Source organism: Canis lupus, chromosome 3, assembly GCF_011100685.1.
Source record: "Canis lupus familiaris isolate Mischka breed German Shepherd chromosome 3, alternate assembly UU_Cfam_GSD_1.0, whole genome shotgun sequence".
In the NCBI taxonomy this organism is placed as follows: domain Eukaryota; kingdom Metazoa; phylum Chordata; class Mammalia; order Carnivora; family Canidae; genus Canis; species Canis lupus.
In genome coordinates, this window is record NC_049224.1 from 33,165,286 (window position 1) to 33,184,848 (window position 19,563).

A 19,563-nucleotide genomic window follows, 5' to 3' on the forward strand; every position below is an offset into this window, starting at 1 on the left:
ATGAAGAGCACTGGAAATGGAATAATTAAACTTTATTGTTTTAACTTTGAATTGATCCAAAAGACAACTTTCTAAAGCAAAACTAATAGCAATGCATCATGTTTACATGATATATGTTTACAGCATATGTAAAAGCAGAATGTACAACAAAAATAAAACAAGGCATTAAAGAGAGAATTTGGAATATATTGTTATAAGTTTCTTAAATGATATAGGAAGTGATATATTATTCCAAGTTGGATTCTAAAAAAAAGATGTATATTGTAAACCTGAAGACAAATACTAAAAGCAAAAATGTTAAAATAATCTTAGAATATAAAATGGAATGATAAAAATGATATTAAATACCATTAAGTAGACAAAATATTAAATAAATATGGAACTAATATAAAATTTTTATAAAGATGGTAGTTTTTAGGGCACCTGGTGCCTCAGTTGGTAAAGTGTATGACTCTTGGTTTTGGCTGAGGTCATGATCTCAGGGTCCTAAGATCAAGGCCTGCATTGGGTTACCTGCCTAGCAGGGAGTCTGCTTCCCCTCTCTGTCTGCCCTTCCTCTGGCTTGTGCACTCTCTTTCTCAAATAAATAAATAAATAAATAAATAAATAAATAAATAAATCTTTTTAAAAAAAGGTGGTAGTTTTTAATCTAACAATTTTAATAATCACATTAATATGAATGTTCTAAACACACTAGTTAAAAAATAGATTTTGAAATTGAATTTAAAGCAAGACTCAATGATATGCTTTGTATAAGAAAACTCACCTTAAGTGTAAAGACAGATGGTTTCAAAATAAAAGAAGGGGAAAAAATATAGAATTCAATCATGAGCATAAAGAAAACTGGAATAGCAATACTAATTTAAGCGAAGCAGGCCTCAGAACAGGGAAAGGGGTCAATTATAAGGGTTAGCATTACCTATGTATGATCACTGAACAAAAGCCTCGCTATAGAAGATGCAATATAGATGCAAGCCTGAACAAAATATGATAAAATCATATCCAGATGAAAGACAGTATAACATGACCAAGTGGGGTTCTTTCCAGGAATATAAAACTTTCAACATTCCAAATTCAATAAAATCATATCAACAAACTAAAAAAAAAACAAAAACAAAAACAAAAAACAAACATACAGTCATTTCAATGGTGCAGAAGAAGCATATAAGAAAATGTAATACACATTCATGATAACACACACACACACACTCACTCAGCAAAGTAGGAATAGAAAGGGACTTCCTTAATTTAATAAAAACAATTTTCCAAAACAGCAATAATCCTACAGCTAACATAATACTAAATAATGAAAGACTGAATGCTTTCCTTTTACATTTTTTTTGCACAAGAATCAGTATTTTATTTCCTCTCCACATTTCCTGTTTCTTTTCTTTTTCTTTTTTTTCTTTTTTATTTTTTTAATAATAAATTTATTTTTTATTGGTGTTCAATTTGCCAACATACAGAATAACACTCAGTGCTCATCCCATCAAGGGCTCACCTCAGTGCCCACCATTTACATTTTAGAATAAGCCAAATTGTCCCTTCTTATCACTTCTACTCAACATTATGATGGAAGTTCTAACCAGTCAATAAGGCAAGCAATAGAAACAAAAGGAATACAGATTGAAAAGAAGGAAACAAACTATTTCAATTCACATATGTAGTATTTGTCTATACGGAAATTGCTTAAGTTTGATGAAAAACCTCCTAGAACTAATAAGTGCATGTATCAGGATTATTATACAAGAAATTTAAAATTTTAAATACAATTTAAAATTTCCCATCAGATAAAATATTTAGGTATAAATCTCACAAAATATATGCAGAACCTGTACACTGCAAAGTATAAAATACTGATGAAAGACATCAAAGATCTAAATTAATGAAGAGATATATTGTGTTCATGGTTGATATTTGATATGATTTGATATTGTTAAGACATCAATTATGCCTAATTCATTCTATAAGTTCAATGCAATCCAAATCAAATTTCAGGATGCATTTTTTTTTTGTATTTACATACAAGCTAATTCTAAAATTTACATGGAAAGGCAAAGGAACTAGAAGAGACAAAACGTTTGTAAATATATTTGAAAATTTATACTTAAAGAAATTCCTTGATTCATATGATTTTGTTTTGATTAAATATGTCAGTTTGTATTTTCCTGCATTGGGAATTTTTTTTTTTTGTCTGCACAATATTCTAAGGGGCGGGGAGAAAAATGTGTAAAGTAATGGAGAGATGTGGCTATCATGTAGAGGCCTCTTTCTAATAAGGAAATGAAAATATGTCTAAAAATTCCATGAAAAATACAACTTACCAAAACAGACATAGCAAAATAGAAAGCCTGAGTAGTTCTATTATACTACAACAGCAACTGAATTGATAACTAAAATCCTCCTCACAAAGTGAACTCCAGGCCCAAAAGTCTTCTCCAATGAATATTTACAAGTATTTAAGATATAAATAATTCTAATCATTCTTAAATCTCTCAGGATAATAGAAAAATAGCAGTATTTCCCAATTTATTTGATGAGTTCAGCATAACCTTGGCATCATAATCTGACAGGAACAGACAAGAACATTGTAAGAAAGGAAAGTGCAATAGGAAAAGAAATAAAAATATTGTTTAGGAAGAAAAAAAGTTGTCTTTATTCACCAAAGACATCTTGGTTTCCACAGAAATCCAAGAGTCTAAAATCCATATTTTAAGTGGGCCAAAGACATGAATAGAATATAAATGGGCCAAAGACACGAAAATAAAATTTTCCAAAGAAAACATACAGATGACTAACAGACACATGAAAAGATGCTCATCATCATTCATCATCAGGGAAACACAAATCAAAACTATAATGAGACATCATCTCATACCTGTCAAAATAGCTAAAATTGACAACACAGGAAACAACAGGTGTTGGTAAGGATGTTGAGAAAGGGGATCCCTCTTGCATTGTTGGTGGGAATGCAAACTGATGCATACAATCTGGAAAACAGTATGGAGGTTCCTCAGAAAGTTCCTCAAAAAATTAAAAATAGAACTACCCTATGATCCAGCAATTGCACTATTAGGTATTTGCCCAAAGGATAAAAAAATACTGATTCCAAGGGATACATGCACCCCAGTATTCATAGAAGCATTTTTTTACAATAGACAAATTATGGAAACAACCCAAGTGTCCATCAACTAATAAATGGATTAAAAGGTGTGCTATATATACACAAGGGAATATTATTCAGCCATCAAAAAGAGTGAAATCTTGCCATTTGCTATGATATGGATGGAACTAGAGAGTATTATACTAAGTGAAATAAGTCAGTTAGAGAAATAAAAATACCAAAGACCATATGATTTCACTCATATGTGGAGTTTAGCAAACAATCAAAGAGAAAAAGAGAGAGGGAGAGAGAGAAAGAGGCAAACCACGAAACAGACCCTTAACTATAAAGAACAAACTGATGGTTACCGAAGAAGGATGGGTAGGGAAATGGGTGAAATAGGATGAGGATTAAGGAGTGTACTTGTGATGAGCACTGGCTGTTGTATGGAAGTACTGAATCAGCATATTGTACACTTGAAACTAATATTACAGTGTATGTTAACTGACTGGAATTTAAATAAAAATTTAAAAAACAAAAAATAAAACCCATGTTTTAGCATAACAAAATTGACTTAGCATGTCACTGGACGTCAAAGTAAAAGTCAACTTTACTTTCATATACCGTCTACAAAACTTACAAATACTTAACCCACTCACTGTAACACTAAAAATCAACAAAAGACTGTTAGGTGATATTAAATACTTAAATATAGCAACAAATTATATTTTTGAGTATGAATTTAGTATTGCAAAGATATCAATGCTCCCTGAAAACTATAGAATCAGTGCAATCATCATAAAAATATCCTGACATTTTTCTTTTGTGGCAATTGACTAAATTTTACTTACAGAGGCAAAAAAAACACCCAAAATACCCAAGATTATTCCAAAGGTAGGAAAGTTTGCTACTACATACTGACTCTTTTTTTTTAAAAGAAGATTTTATTTATTTATTCATGAGAGATAGACACACAGATAGAGAGAGGCATAGGGAAAAGCAGGCTTCCATCAAGGAGCCCTATATGGGACTCGATACCACATAGAGTCCCTGAGCCGAAGGCAGAAGCTCAACCGCTGAGCCACCCAGGCACCCACCCCCCACTCTTCTTGTTTCACTGATAAAATCCCAATTTTGTTCTTAGGTACCAATGTGCCCCACTAGGAGTGGCCATGGTTCTGACTGATAAGATGTAAATATATCAAGGTGGCAGACTCAGCTGACAGGAGTGTTTTGTTTTGTTGTTGTTTTTCATTTTTAAAATGGTAAATGTGGTAAAGCAAATGTGGATAAAAGCTGCCCATGGAGAATAATTGAGTGGAATAGGAGTGGAAGCCTGGTACCCCAAATTATTTTGAAGCTGCTATAGCAACTCTAGAGTCCCAACCTCCAGAAATTTTGTCATGTGTGAAAAATAAGACAGCTATTTGCTTCATCCACTGTTGTTACTTACAGCTGAAGGTGATTCCTAACAGACATAAAATTTAATTTTTATGTTAATTAAATTGAATTCACTGAACATCTACTATTTTTAAAAGAATTATTTTTAAAGAGCAAGTTTTAGATTTACAATAAAATAGGAAGAAGCAGAGATTTACCTTATACCCTCTGCCCGCACACATATATAGTCTCCTCCATTATCAACATCACTCAGCAGAATGGTACCTTTCTTTTCCTCCAAGGATGAACCTACCTTGACACATCACAATCACAATTACCCAAAGTCCATAATTTACATTGGAGTCCATTCTTGGTGTTGTACACGATGTGGGTTTGGACAAGGGTATAATGACATGTACCCACCACTGATGTATCATAAAGAGTATTTTTCCTGCCTTAAAAGTACTCTGTGCTTTGGCCTATTTATCTCCTCCACCCAACCTCTGGCAATCACTAATCTTTTTACTTTCTCCATAGTTTTGCTTTCTCTAGAATGCCATATAGTTAGAATCATACAGTGTGTAGCTTTTTTATGTTAGATTCTTTCAATTGGTAATATGCATTTAAGTTTCTTCCATGTCTTTTCATGGCTTGGTAGTAGCTCTTTTTTTTTTTTTTTTTTTTTAGTGCTGAACAATATTCCATTGTCTAGATGCACCTACTTATCCATTCACCTGCTGAAGAACATCTTGGCTTCTTCCAAGTTTGGGAGATAATGAATAAACTGCCATAAACAATGTGAAGATATAAGTTTTCAATTCCTTTGGGTAAATACCAAAGTTTATGATTACTGGAAAGTATGGTAAGAGTATAGTTTTATAAGAAATCATCTAAGTGTCTTCAAAAGTGTCTGTACTGTATTGCATCCTCACCAGCAATAAATGAGAATTTCTGTTATTTCACATCCACACCAGTGTTCAGTGTTGGATAGTGTTTTGGATTTTAGCCATTTTAATAGGTAGGTGGTGGTATCTCATTACAGTTTTAATTTGCATTTCCCTAATGACATCTGATGTGCAACATCTTTTCATATGCTTATTTTCCCTCTTCCAGTATATATTTTTTGATTAGATGTCTGTTAGGGTTTTTGGCCTATTTTTAATCAGGGAAAGTTTAATTTTAAAAATTAAATTTATTATTCCATAGGAAGTAATGATTTGTTGATAGTACAAATGGCAGACAGTATCAATCACATGCTAATAAAACACTTGTATTGCTAGAAAATTACTTCTTTAGTATCCTTACTATCCATAAAGACTTGGGCAAGTTTAACTGTTTCATGGCTTAAATTCCTTATCTTAGAATGGGGATTGTAATAGGGTAATTGAGGTAAGGATTAACTAAGTTCACATCAGAAAAGTTCTTAGAACACTGACTTATCTTCCATCTGTCTCTATAAGATATATAAAGGCAGAAATTTTTGTTTTATTCATTGTTGTTTAGTACATAGTAAGTACTTTCTAAATATGCCTCATGCTGATTAGTCCATAGTAAATACTCTTAATTATGCAACAGATTGATTAGAGGAATGAATAAATGAATACATCTAGATATAAATTAACCTCACACATACAATTGTTTTGTTATTATTATAAGTAATAGTAGTGGCATATATGGTATGCTTAAAATAGTTTGCAGTGTCATTAATTTCATTCCTTGTGAAATATTTTGCGATAATGTTGCATGTATGAATGCCATGTATTTTCTAGTAGGACAACCATTTAGGCCCAGAATGAAGGACTGAAATGGCTTCATAATATTGGATGTGACACTTTCTATTTTCAAAAATAGAAATCAGCTATTTTTCATCCTCTGTCATTTAGTGAACCTCTTTACCTACCTAAATTTTTTGAGAAACCCTGAGGCTCAGATCAGGAGGTTAGTGTCACCTGGTGGGTCATCCAGGGCAGTTCCTTGAAGGAACCCACCTAGGATTAGAGATGGCCATTAAGATATCTCCCAGGTGGGGACTGATGGTTAGTCACAAGTCTTAGCTATACTGTTCTCAAAAAATAAAAGGTTGTTTTGAGGCTTGAGCTGCATTTCCAGGTTCTCTAACATCCAAGCAAACATTTTAGGGAAAGCTTAGTCAGAAAAAACTCACCATGAATTGTTGCCCTATTAGTCATGTTGACTGGAAGACCTTTTGGTAGCAAATTGTCTATGAAAACCTGGCTGTGCTTCTTAATCCTGCACCTAGATCAGTGGCTAAAGAAAGAAATGGTGGCAAGAAAAAGTGGGAAGAGCTGTCAGCAGCTTCCTTCCCACATTTTACAGGAATGCTATAGTGCTCGGGAAAATGCTGAAGCTCTCCTGGTCTGTTTCTCCCTCATTATACCATTACTTAAGATAATAATACTGCATCATCTGATTGGTTTTACTCCCAGTGACTCCCTCATCCATTCTTTACCCTTAGTCCCTTGAAATTGTCTTATTAAAGCAAACCTCAAATGACTTATCTGAACCAATTCTACTACTGATGTGTCTCCCACTTTCAGTATTGCACACCTTCCACCAGAAACTTCTTTATATTATCATCAAAGTGATCTTTCCAAAATCCAATTATCTTTGTTCATAAAATCTAATTTTCTTAAGGATGGATAGCATGAAAGGTTTTCCCCATCTGGACCCAGCTTTTTCTACAAAAATTCCTCTTCTGGCTAAAAATAACAACATCCTGGCAGTGGCTTTCCAATTATTATTTTTTTAATTTGTTTTATTTTACCATTTCATTTATTGGTGCTCAATTTGCCAACATACAGAATAACACCCAGTGCTCATCCCATCAAGTGCCCCCCTCAGTCCCCATCTCCCATTCACCACCACCCCCCACCCTCCTCCCCTTCCACCTCCCCTAGTTCGTTTCCCAGAGTTAGGAGTCTTTCATGTTCTGTCTCCCTTTCTGATATTTCCCACACATTTCTTCTCCCTTTCCTTATATTTCGTTTCAATATTATTTATATTCCCCAAATGAATGAGAACATATAATGTTTGTCCTTCTCCGATTGACTTATTTCACTCAGCATAATACCCTCCAGTTCCATCCACGTTGAAGCAAATGGTGGATATTTGTCATTTCTAATGGCTGAGTAATATTCCATTGTATACATAAACCACATCTTTTTTATCCATTCATCTTTTGATGGACACCGAGGCTCCTTCCACAGTTTGGCTATTGTGGACATTGATGGTAGAAACATCGGGGTGCAGGTGTCCTGGCATTTCATTGCATCTGTATCTTTGGGGTAAATCCCCATATGATCCTCTCATTAGATGCAGAGAAAGCATTTGACAAAATACAGCATCCATTCCTGAAAAAAAACTATTCAGAGTGTAGGGATAGAGGGAACATTCCTCAACATCTTAAAAGCCATCTATGAAAAGCCCACAGCAAATATCATTCTCAATGGGGAAGCACTGGGAGCCTTTCCCCTAAGATCAGGAACATGACAGGGATGTCAACTCTCAGCACTGCTATTCAACATAGTACTGGAAGTCCTAGCCTCAGCAATCAGACAACAAAAAGACATTAAAGGCATTCAAATTGGCAAAGAAGAAGTCAAACTCTCCTTCTTTGCCGATGACATGATACTCTACGTAGAAAAGCCAAAAGCCTCCACTCCAAGATTGCTAGAACTCATACAGCAATTTGGCAGTGTGGCAGGTTACAAAATCAATGCCCAGAAGTCAGTGGCATTTCTATACACTAACAATGAGACTGAAGAAAGAGAAATTAAGGAGCCAATCCCATTTACAATTGCACCCAAAAGCATAAGATACCTAGGAATAAACCTAACCAAAGAGGTAAAGGACCTATACCCTAAAAACTATAGAACACTTCTGAAAGAAATTGCGGAAGACACAAAGAGATGGAAAACTATTCCATGCTCATGGATTGGCAGAATTAATATTGTGAAAATGTCAATGTTACCCAGGGCAATTGACACGTTTAATGCAATCCCTATCAAAATACCATGGACTTTCTTCAGAGAGTTAGAACAAATTATTTTAAGATTTGTGTGGAATCAGAAAAGACCCGGAATAGCCAGGGGAATTTTAAAAAAGAAAACCATAGCTGGGGGCATCACAATGCCAGATTTCAGGTTGTACTACAAAGCTGTGGTCATCAAGACAGTGTGGTACTGGCACAAAAACATAGATAGATCAATGGAACAGAATAGAGAACATAGATCAATGGAACAGAATAGAGAACCCAGAAGTGGACCCTGAACTTTATGGTCAACTAATATTCGATAAAGGAGGAAAGACTATCCACTGGAAGAAAAACAGCCTCTTCAATAAATGGTGCTGGGAAAATTGGACATCCCCATGCAGAAGAATGAAACTAGACCACTCTCTTTCACCATACACAAAGATAAACTCGAAATGGATGAAAGATCTAAATGTGAGACAAGATTCCATCAAAATCCTAGAGGAGAACACAGGCAACACCCTTTTTGAACTCGGCCACAGTAACTTCTTACAAGATACATCCACGAAGGCAAAAGAAACAAAAGCAAAAATGAACTATTGGGACTTCATCAAGATAAGAAGCTTTTGCACAGCAAAGGATACAGTCAACAAAACTCAAAGACAACCTACAGAATGGGAGAAGATATTTGCAAATGACCTATCAGATAAAGGGCTATTTTCCAAGATCATAAAGAACTTGTTAAACTCAACACCAAAGAAACAAACAATCCAGTCATGAAATGGGTGAAAGACATGAAGAGAAATCTCACAGAGGAAGACATAGACATGGCCAACATGCACATGAGAAAATGCTCTGCATCACTGGCCATCAGGGAAATACAAATCAAAACCACAATGAGATACCACCTCACACCAGTGAGAATGGGGGAAATTAACAAGGCAGGAAACCACAAATGTTGGAGAGGATGCGGAGAAAAGGGAAACCTCTTGCACTGTTGGTGGGAATGTGAACTGGTGCAGCCACTCTGGAAAACTGTGTGGAGGTTCCTCAAAGAGTTAAAAATAGACCTGCCCTAAGACCCAGCAATTGCACTGGCTTTCCAATTATGCCTGACAACCTCACACTCATGGACTTTGGTTGTCTGAACCCCTGAAGCACCTTCCTTCCTGATATTTTGGGACATCTGCTCATCCTTCAAACACTTTTAACTCTCAGGGGTCCTCTATGAAACCTTTTGGACACTCCTGTCATGTCCACAACCTTGAACAGATCACTACAGTTTCTCCTGGCTTTGTGCACACTCTGTCACTACAGAGGAGCACTGCATTTGAATCAATTCACTGTTAATCTAATTAACTGTTCCATTTAGCATCACAATAACACTGAGATGATCTATAAGAGGAACCTCCACAGTGGGGTAAAAATAGTACAGGATGAGCCTATGAGGAGTAGATCAGGGTAGATAGAGTTCAAAAGGTGAACCAAGGGCAAATCTAACTAAAACAGAGGCATTGGGGATGGGAAAGCAGGGAGTGCCTGAGCAGCAAGGCCTGGGCTGTGAAGTATGCAGAAATGTGAGAAATTCCTTGTGTTAGGGTGGTAAAACTTTTAAGATTGCCTCATTTCTCCCTGACATAGTATAAGGGTGGTAAGTCTTTGAAGGTCATTGGAGGTAAATTAGGGTCACGAGTGCAAGTGTTGGGAGAAGGAAATGAATTTGGCTTTTTAAAAAAATCTTCTAAGATCAAAGGCAAGCATGTCCTTAGAAACAACACAGTGAAAACATTTATTATGCAGTAGTTGACTCTGTTTTGTCCTTATTGGTTTTGCTATCTTCTCCCCAAAGATGTAGACTTTATGGAAATGGAGTAATGAAAGTAATTGTTTTTTAAATTTATTGTCTTCTGAGATTTATGTGGTGACCTCTTCATAAAACTAACACCCCTCACTGCCTCCAGTAATTGTCAGGCATATTAAATTTACTTCATGGAAAATAATAATAAAAGCTTATATTCTTTATAAAATTGCAAATTTTTCTTGAAGGGATTCATATGTAAATGAAGCTCTGCTTCATCCTTATAATACAAAGAGACATTCTCTTGCTTCTTCTAAAGCAGTGGCTGCCACTTAATGCCAGCCCCTTTTTTGTGACGGTCACATGTTCTGTGGAGACAAGGTCAGAGTAGAAATGAAACCCCATTGATGCGATGGATAGGAAGGACTGAAGCTCACAGAGCAGACCATCTTTGTTGGCTGATGAGTGAACTGAAGGAAACAGAATAGATCAGAGGATAATAATCATCCTAGTCATCAGCATAATAACTAATTGTCATTGACCACTTACCATAGGTCAGCCATTTATAATGAATACCTGAAATCTAAGACAAACTTGCCAAATGGTTTCTAGCTTACTTACTTTCTTTCTTTCTTTCTTTTTTTTTTTGTTTAAAGATTTTATTTATTTACTTGAGAGAGAGAACATAAGCTGGGGAGAGAGGCAGAGCAAGGAGCTTGATGTGAGGCTCAATCCCAGGACTCTGGGATCATTACCTGAGCCAAAGTCAGACACTTAACCAACTGAGCCACCCAGGCACTCCTTCATTGACTATTTCTGAAGATATAAATCCTTGAGGACATACTTCGTAATCAACTGCCAAGGCTGCCACTAGCTGCTGCTTCACTGGACCAAGTTGTTTGTGACTGTGGGTGCTAAGGGTAAATGGTGCTTAGTGTAGGGAGGATGGGAAGAGAAGGAGGATGAAGAGGAAGGAGAGGGATAGAGAGAGGAGAAAGAGAGGAAGAAAGGGGAAAGACAGAGGAAGCAGAGAGAGGGAGAGAAAAAGAATGAATCTGCGAATAAAATTCAGAAAGTCAGAATTTTATGTCCACTTTTACTTTTTTCCTAAACCTTTTCCCTAAAGATTTGGGCTTTTTCAAAAATTGCATATTTGTCTACAACTATTATGCATGTATGGGTGGAGTAACCTAGCTGAAAGCTTTGGAAAAGGATATTCTCCATTTCTAAAGAAAACAGTATTCTTTAGCCTTGAGTTCTGCTTCCAAAAGCACATACATGGAATTCTATGGGAAGAAGCAGAATGCCCAGATCAGATATTCCAGCCTCAGTGGACTCTGTCATGCAGGCACTCATCCATTCAATGTGGACTCAGTACTTGCAACATACTAGGCCCTATTCTTGGGATTCCATCATGAGTGGGACTGGCTTGCTTTAATAATGCTTCTCAGGCTATTGATTAACTGTGCCCTCATCTGGAAGCCCATCTCTGAGCACATTCAGGCTGAGGACAGGGTACCCAGCCTTGGAGTGAAGAGCTCCCCTCTGTGCTTACTGACAAGGTACTTCTTTAAAAAATGAACGTATCTGCCTAAATTTTGATTTATATTATTATAAAAATTCTGTATTAATATTTCCTGGCCAATGGGAAAACCCTGGAACTGTATCACGTACAATAGAATAGTTCTTGCTAGAGACACTAGGATTAAAACTAACTTTTTTTTCCCCAGTTAACTACACAATTCTTTTATAGCAATTGATTTACTTAATTTTTTATAGTTTTACTTTCATTACGGTACTTAATGGCAGATTCCTTTAAATACGAAGATTGTCTATTACAAAAAGTTAAAATGTGCCACATTTGTGATGCTTTTACAGATTAGGTTTGTCCAAGATAAGCAAAGCTGGACACTTTAAATTGGTAAGGATAGATTTTGGGCAATAATAACTATTGCAATAGGCAGAGTATCCAGCATGAAGTAAACTCAACTTTGCTAAAACAAAAGATGGAAAATTTTCTAAAGGCTGGAGTTTGCTAGGGGATAGACGATGAGAAGTGTGAAGGAGTATGTTAGTCCATGTGACCAGACCATCAGGGCTTATTAGCTGGTTTTTATCAGAGGAGAAACACACTTCTCATATCTCATATCTTTAGGATGGAAGATAGTGGTGTGGGGAACTACCCTCCCACAGGGGCTGGAAGCGAGAAGAGAATCATCTTGAATACTTGCCTTTCAACAAGCTCTTAGGTCCTTGAGGAAACAGCTCTGGTAGTGGAAGAGTTACTCTCAAAGAGCAGAGGAAGGATTTGTAACTTCAAGCTTTCTAAAGTAACTGTTCTAAGAGCAGGTACAGGGACCTGTCTGGCCGATACCAGGTTTTGGCTGGTACAAATTAATTTGGCTGAAACAAATAAATCCTGGCAGCATTGATCCTTCTCAGGCAGGCGTTTTAAGCTGCCAGAAGCCATGCTAGAGTTTGGTCAGATCATTTAACACAAGAGCTTGTATGGAGTCATCCCATGCCAACAGCTCTTTCGTAGTTCTCAGGCTTCATCAGTTTGATTTCTATCACTGAGTTGAGTTGAAAGCAAAGAAAAAGAAAGCATTTTTTCCTAAGCCAAGAAGATAGACATACTATGTGAATGTGTGTGTGTGTGTGTGTGTGTGTGTGTGTATTGTGTGTGTGCATGAGTGCATCTGTGTAAGTGCATGCTTACATGTGTTTCTTTTATGGGACAACTGTATAGAATATCTCAGTGAGTGAATGAATTCAGTATTCCCAAATTCTGCATCTAGTATTTTTATCTCGTGTCTTAGTTTGCCCCAGTATTTTATTTTGGAGAAGAAATAAAATGAAAATTCTAGAACAGTCTATGATAACCCAAAGCCTCAGGTATTTGGCTTTCACAGCCATACCCCAGCCATACCCCTGGTTCATAAAACTGAACCATCATTTACACGAAAATAACCCAAAGGGGTAGGTGCCTCTTTGTACTGAGGCTTCTTGTAAGGCCTGCACTGAGATCAGTGAATCTATTTTTCACTGCCAATATAGCAGCCATGAACTGGTGACAGGTTTGGGCTGGTCAGGTATATTCTAAATGCAATAGGATTTTTTTCTCACATTTTTAGAGAGCTTTGAGGCATATTTGAGATCTGTGAGCCTAAGCGCTTTGACTTACTGAGGACCACCTTGGTACTGGGTCATGGTGTACCATGGTGTAGTTAGTAGCCTTAGCTGGCTTTATTTCTAAGGGGATTTCTATTATTTTCCTCCTTATATGTGCTTTTTCCCCTAAGGTGGTTCACAAATAAAATACATACGAAAAGAAGCATTGAGAATCATAAAAATGATTATATTAAAATAAGTAATAAGCCTGAAAATGCTTATTACCTGTTATACCTACATGTGAATTGCCCATGTGGGACTTCTTTTTACAATATTTGTTTTTTAAGGGAGAATTACAACATCCAAGGTAGTGAAATTTTATTTTTTTTCTAGAGGACATATTTGGTATATACTTTAAAACTCAGACAAAACAGCTTACTTTGGGGAAGGTATTTGAAATACCAGAATACCTTTCTGTTATCTTCTGGGATAATTTCCCTCCATCCCTCTGTGCAGGGCCTGTTTTCTGCCTTCTTATACTGGTGGCAGTGACTTGGTCAGTGAGCTCATTGTTTGACAGATGGAAGGGGTTTTGCCTGAAGAAATAATGCAGATCTTCAGCATGCCATTGGCTGCTTCTCAGGACTTGGTATACAAGTGAAAAGTAGATTGCATCTGTACTCACAGCCATGCAAATCTTTTAGTAACACTGGGTTTTTGTCTAATTGACCATCAATGTAATAGTTGTCTTAGGGTTCTCAGATTTCTTGGCACAGCACAGGTGATTAAAGCGCTCATATTTGATCTGAATTTTATCTAACACAGTCTCAAATATCTGTAAATAGGATTGTCTTATATGAATTATGATTTTTATGTATTCTTTATGCTCTTGCATGATTTTAAAGATAGCTCTTGAGGCTCAGAACTCTAGAAATACACAGAAATTGATATGTCTCAAATGTATCATTCTGTCACATATGAAATAATTATTTTAATTGCTGTTAAATTTGAGCTAATACGTGTCATGTCTGGTGAATTTTAACTGAACCAGTCTTTTCATTTCCACTGATCTTTGAAGATACCATAGGATTAAACTATACGAAGACAATTCTGACTTGGCAAGAGCAGTCAGTACTTTCAAATTTTAAGGTGCCTATAAATGCAGATTTATTTCAGTGGGCCTAGGATGGTCCACGTCTACATTTCTAATAAACATCCAGGTGCTGCTGCATGCAGGTCCATGGAAAACCACATGCTGTTTATTGGTCAGCTTACAGGGTTTTCCAATATTGCTTGCTGGTGTTTGAACTGCAAGGGTTCCTTACTCCACTTCTTTCAAATATTGTTCACCCACGTGGCAGAGAATCTCACTGGCCAAACTCCAAGCTCTCTCTCTCTCTCTCTCTTTTTTTTTTCCCTGGGAAGACAGCTGGACACTCTTCAGCCTCCTGTGCAGTGAGTTAGGTGTGGCCATGCTCTCTGGCTCTGCCTCATGGAACATGTGTTATTTACCAGCCCAGCCCATAAACAACTTCCACCTGTGAGCTTGAGCTCTTTCCCTCATCCATTTGATAAGCGGAAAAGAAGAGCAGAGCCATGTAGGAGAAGTTGTATGAACCTCCACACGTTGAATGGAGCTATGTCCCTCTGTTGCCCTGTCTAGGCTGTGATGTGAGAAAGCTCTGATTATGTGAGGAGGCTGAGATTTCAGTTGCTTTATCAGTCTCCCTTGGCAAATTCAGTGTCTGAGGCCAGAGTACTTAATTCTGGGACCATACTGCTTGCAGAGAACATTTGCTACTTCAATCTCATTTCAAAAATACTTCTCAGCCTGGAGCACCTGGGTCGCACAGTTGGTTGAAGCATCCATGCTTGATGACTCCATTTTGGCTCAGGTTGTGACCTCAGCGTCATGAGATTGAGCTCTGTGTGGGGCTCTGCACTCATCACAGTCTGCTTGAGATTCTCTCTCCCTTTCCCTCTGCCTCTCACCCCTGAGCACTATATCCCCCCACAAAGCAATCAATCAATCAGTCAATCAATCCAAAAAAAAAAAAAAAAAACTTCTCAGCCTCAAAGATATACCTATTTACTTTATGATTTGCATCCTCCTTACCATTCTAAAGGACAACTAAAGAGCTTAGCTCTGATATCACATTTCCCTCATGTTTCCACCTCTACATTCCCTCCTCCCAATTTAGTTAGATAAATGTTTTACAAATGCATATTGTGAATACTGGGTCCTACTCCAGACCTACTAAATATGAACCTCCAGAGGGGACACTTAGGAACCTAACTTTAGCAGGAGCTCCAAGTGTCCTGCTTATCAGCAACTAATTTTTGGAAATGAGGAATTAGGCAAAATAGGCTTTGTGGATGGAAGGGGAAAATGGATTGGAGAGGGCTGGCTTTTTTTTAACTTTCCATCTTTAAAAAAGCTTTCCTGTTATGGTAGATTATTCTCCTCAACTTTGCTATGATTGATTCAATTATTTTCCCCTCTAGTGGGAAATGTGTAGGGATTAAATTTAAAATTTAATGTTCAGAAATCTGGCAGTCTTCCTTTTCATGAATCTGTTAACACCTGAATTGCTCTGACACTACATTTCTTTTACCTTTTATTTCTATTCCATTTCTATTCCATTTAGTCCTCTGTGAATTAAGGCTAGTATTATTAGATAATGTGGATTAACCTGACTGGAGAGTTGTGGTATATTTGTCCACCATTGATTATATCATTATACCATTACTACTTAAACATTTGCCACTGATAAGAGCATTTGTTTCTAGAACATTCATAAATCTATGAAAACATCTGAAGTTCTGGCAAGTTGAATTGGTCTGAAAAGCAGAGGTGACATTGTGTGGGCTGCTATGGCAATGAATAAGGAGTACAATATGTGAATGGCCACATTGACAGGAAAGGCAAATTCATACCAGAAATATTTATCTATTCCAAAGAAGAGGAACCACTCACCACTAGCTCAAGGATGTGTTCTATGTAATGAACATTCTAGGTAAATGTCTAATGTCCCTAAGGAAAGGTGCCATATCAGAGGCATAGAATTTTTCTCCTCTTGTGACAGATGGGCACTCATTGGTGGCAGATCATTTTTGGTAAAGGAAAGTCCATTTTGTTGCTTCTATGCATGTCCTCCATCCCTTCTGTCATGGCTATTTTATATATGGGCTTGATACCATGAAAATCTGTGCCTCTTGCTCATGTAAAATTGCTTATGCTTTTCACCTCTATTCAGGCATGGTGTCATACATAGCATGTCCATTTATGATGGGCATCTCAGGCCACATATCTTCCTTGGCATTAAATCTCTACAAGCACACTAGCAAACCAGGAAATGCTTTTGGAATGGAGAATGGTTGTCAATAGAGAAGCAAAAATCTGCTTCAAAACTCAAGGCATAGATATGGTGATTCTGTCAGAGATTCCATACAACATCTCTGTTTGCCACAAATGCTTTAAATACCATTGGCTCTGGTAGGTCACGAGGCCTACTGTGTATTTCATCCTGTTCCTACCCAGAGCCTGCTTCAAATACTTCTCCTATGAATTCTACCCCAAATTTTCAGCTTTACAGGCTATATAGTAAATATGTCAAAACATTATAGCTGCATGTTTTATATATTGCTTCTAAAATCCAAAGATATCTATCAAACATTTATTTATTTGTTGTGGGTGACTGAAGATGGAACAATTTGTCTCTACATGTAGAGGAGCTATATAGACATGTTCCTGGGAAAGTCACTCTATAGCAGGATTCTGGGCTCCGCCAGAATTTATCAGACTCTGGAATGAGTCTCTCTATGAAAGCATCTAGGATCCTTAATTTTGCCATTTGAAAGACCTAAATAATTTTGAGTCCATTGAAATGGACTAGTATACTGCTCTATGGATATCAAAACAATTAAGGTCCCTTTGGGTTGGATGTATTATGACAGAAGCACATGAGTTTGCATTGTTCTGGTATTAAGAGTCAAATTATATTATTAGCCATTGCAGGTGAAAGCCATTTTTTATTGTGTCTATTAACTGAGACTAAGATCAAAGCATTTGCTGTGTCAGTAGCTTCACACTAACTGCCAGGGACTTGGTTCATTTGCTGCAGGCAATATATTGCATCTGGAATAGTCTCTGTGAGTGGCATCATAACTTGATTCATTTTATAATAATCCCCAGAGTCATTTATTACAAAAATCATTCTCTAAGGTATGCCTGGTTTTTGTGTCAGACACATGTGCAAGTTACAGAGGGTTAGTAGAATCTTTTACATCTTAGGTGGAAGGAGACTGAAATTCCCCCAGGGAAATGACAATATTTAGGGCTTACTATTTTTGGCAGGCTGGGACAGTTAGTCCAGATTCCACTTGACCCTCATACTGTAGTAGTCTTCACTCCATGGGCCAGGGAATATGGAAGCACTTACTACCTGTTCTCCTTCATGGGTAATGTTGTATCCACCACAGTCAGAAAGAAAAAAGAACTTTGTCTTCTACCTCAAGTGCCCCAGAGAAATAAAACCATGAGCTTTTCTGTTACTGATTTAATAAGAACATCTTTATTCCTGGCTTTCATATTCCTGATGTTTCAAGATATATGATACCTTTGGTAATATTGTGTTAACCATGATATAAAATTACTGCTTTTGGTGTGCCTGGGTGGCACAGTCAGTTAAGCATTGAACTCTTGGTTTCAGCTCAGGTTGTGATCTCAGGGTCCTGGGATTGAGTCCCATGTTGGGCTCTGTGCTCGGCACAGAGTCTACTTGATATTTTCTCTCCCTCTCCCTCTGCCCCTCCCTTTTGTGCTCTCTCTTTCTCTAAAATAAATAAACAAGTCTTTAAAATATTAGGAAAATGACTAGTTTTGTCACATGAACAGCTTGGTTACTTTAGTAATCTGGCTTTATTTCCTTTAAATACCATTGTGTGTTTCATTTGGCATGGTTTGGCTGTGACTTCACTGGTAAATACTTTTGAACATAGAGAGCTCTTTCTTATTTATTTATTTTAGAGGGAGAGGTTGGGGGTGGGGAGACAGAGAGAGGGAGAGAATGGGAGAAGGAGAGAGAATCTCGAGCAGACCCCACACTGAGTGTGGAGCCAACACAGGGCTGGATCCCATGACCCTAAGACCATAACCTGATCTAAAACCTTGAATTGGACACTTAACCAACTGAGCCACCCAGGTGCCCCTAGAATATTTTTTCTTAAAGCCTCTGTCTCTCAGTCTTCCATCAGATTTACAGTATATATACTTCTATTACACACTAAGAACCTTAGCCCTTTGGGATCCTGGAGGATTGGCATAGACAAAGAAAAGCAGAAAGACCACTTATGCCATGACTGAGTTCCATAGCCCTACTCTGACCTTGGATCCTGGTGTCATTTTGTATTCCCAGGGAATTTTTAAAATTCATAACCATATCAAATAAATCTAGGAATTCTGATTATTTCCCTTCCCTCTTGACACAGTCACCATGGTGAACAGCTCCTTTTCTCTGGGAAAGGCTTGGAGGAAGAATCTTGGGATTCTTTTCCTTTCAAAGGGACCAGGTTCATGCTCCACAAGAGGACTCTGACTCTGTGAATCAGCTTAAACCAGAGGCTGCATTAAGGGTCTATGAATTTTCATTATGTCAGCATGAGTTTCTGGCTGCTTGCCTCGTACTTCCCTGACTGTATACATCAAGCAATCCCTTTGTAGGCTTTGCATCCATATCTTTACTATAGACTTTGGCATCAGTTGGCAAATACCCCAGATGTTTGGGATAGACATGCTCTGATTTCTCCTCCATTCCTTGGGCTTATTATGCTCATTAAGTCCACTACCTCTGAAGGTTAGGTCATACCACTTGGCTCTGTTACTCCAAGATTTAATAATTCCCACTGAAACCGGGGATCCCAGGTTCATGGTAGTCCATTCCATCATCTACAGCCTCTCCTGAGCTTCCATAGATGTCTTCTCACTTATGCCTTTCTCAATCTGTAGGTGAGGGGGTTATCCCTGAGTGTTCCTGTTTGTGGTTAGGTGGTGAACGGATTAGTTGCACATGATGAACCCATTCCAGAATTCCCACCTCCCAAAGACTTAGGCTTTTTCTCTTTGATATATCGAAGAAGTGCTGGCATCTCAATTTTTTTTCAGCTAAATTGTAATGTAAA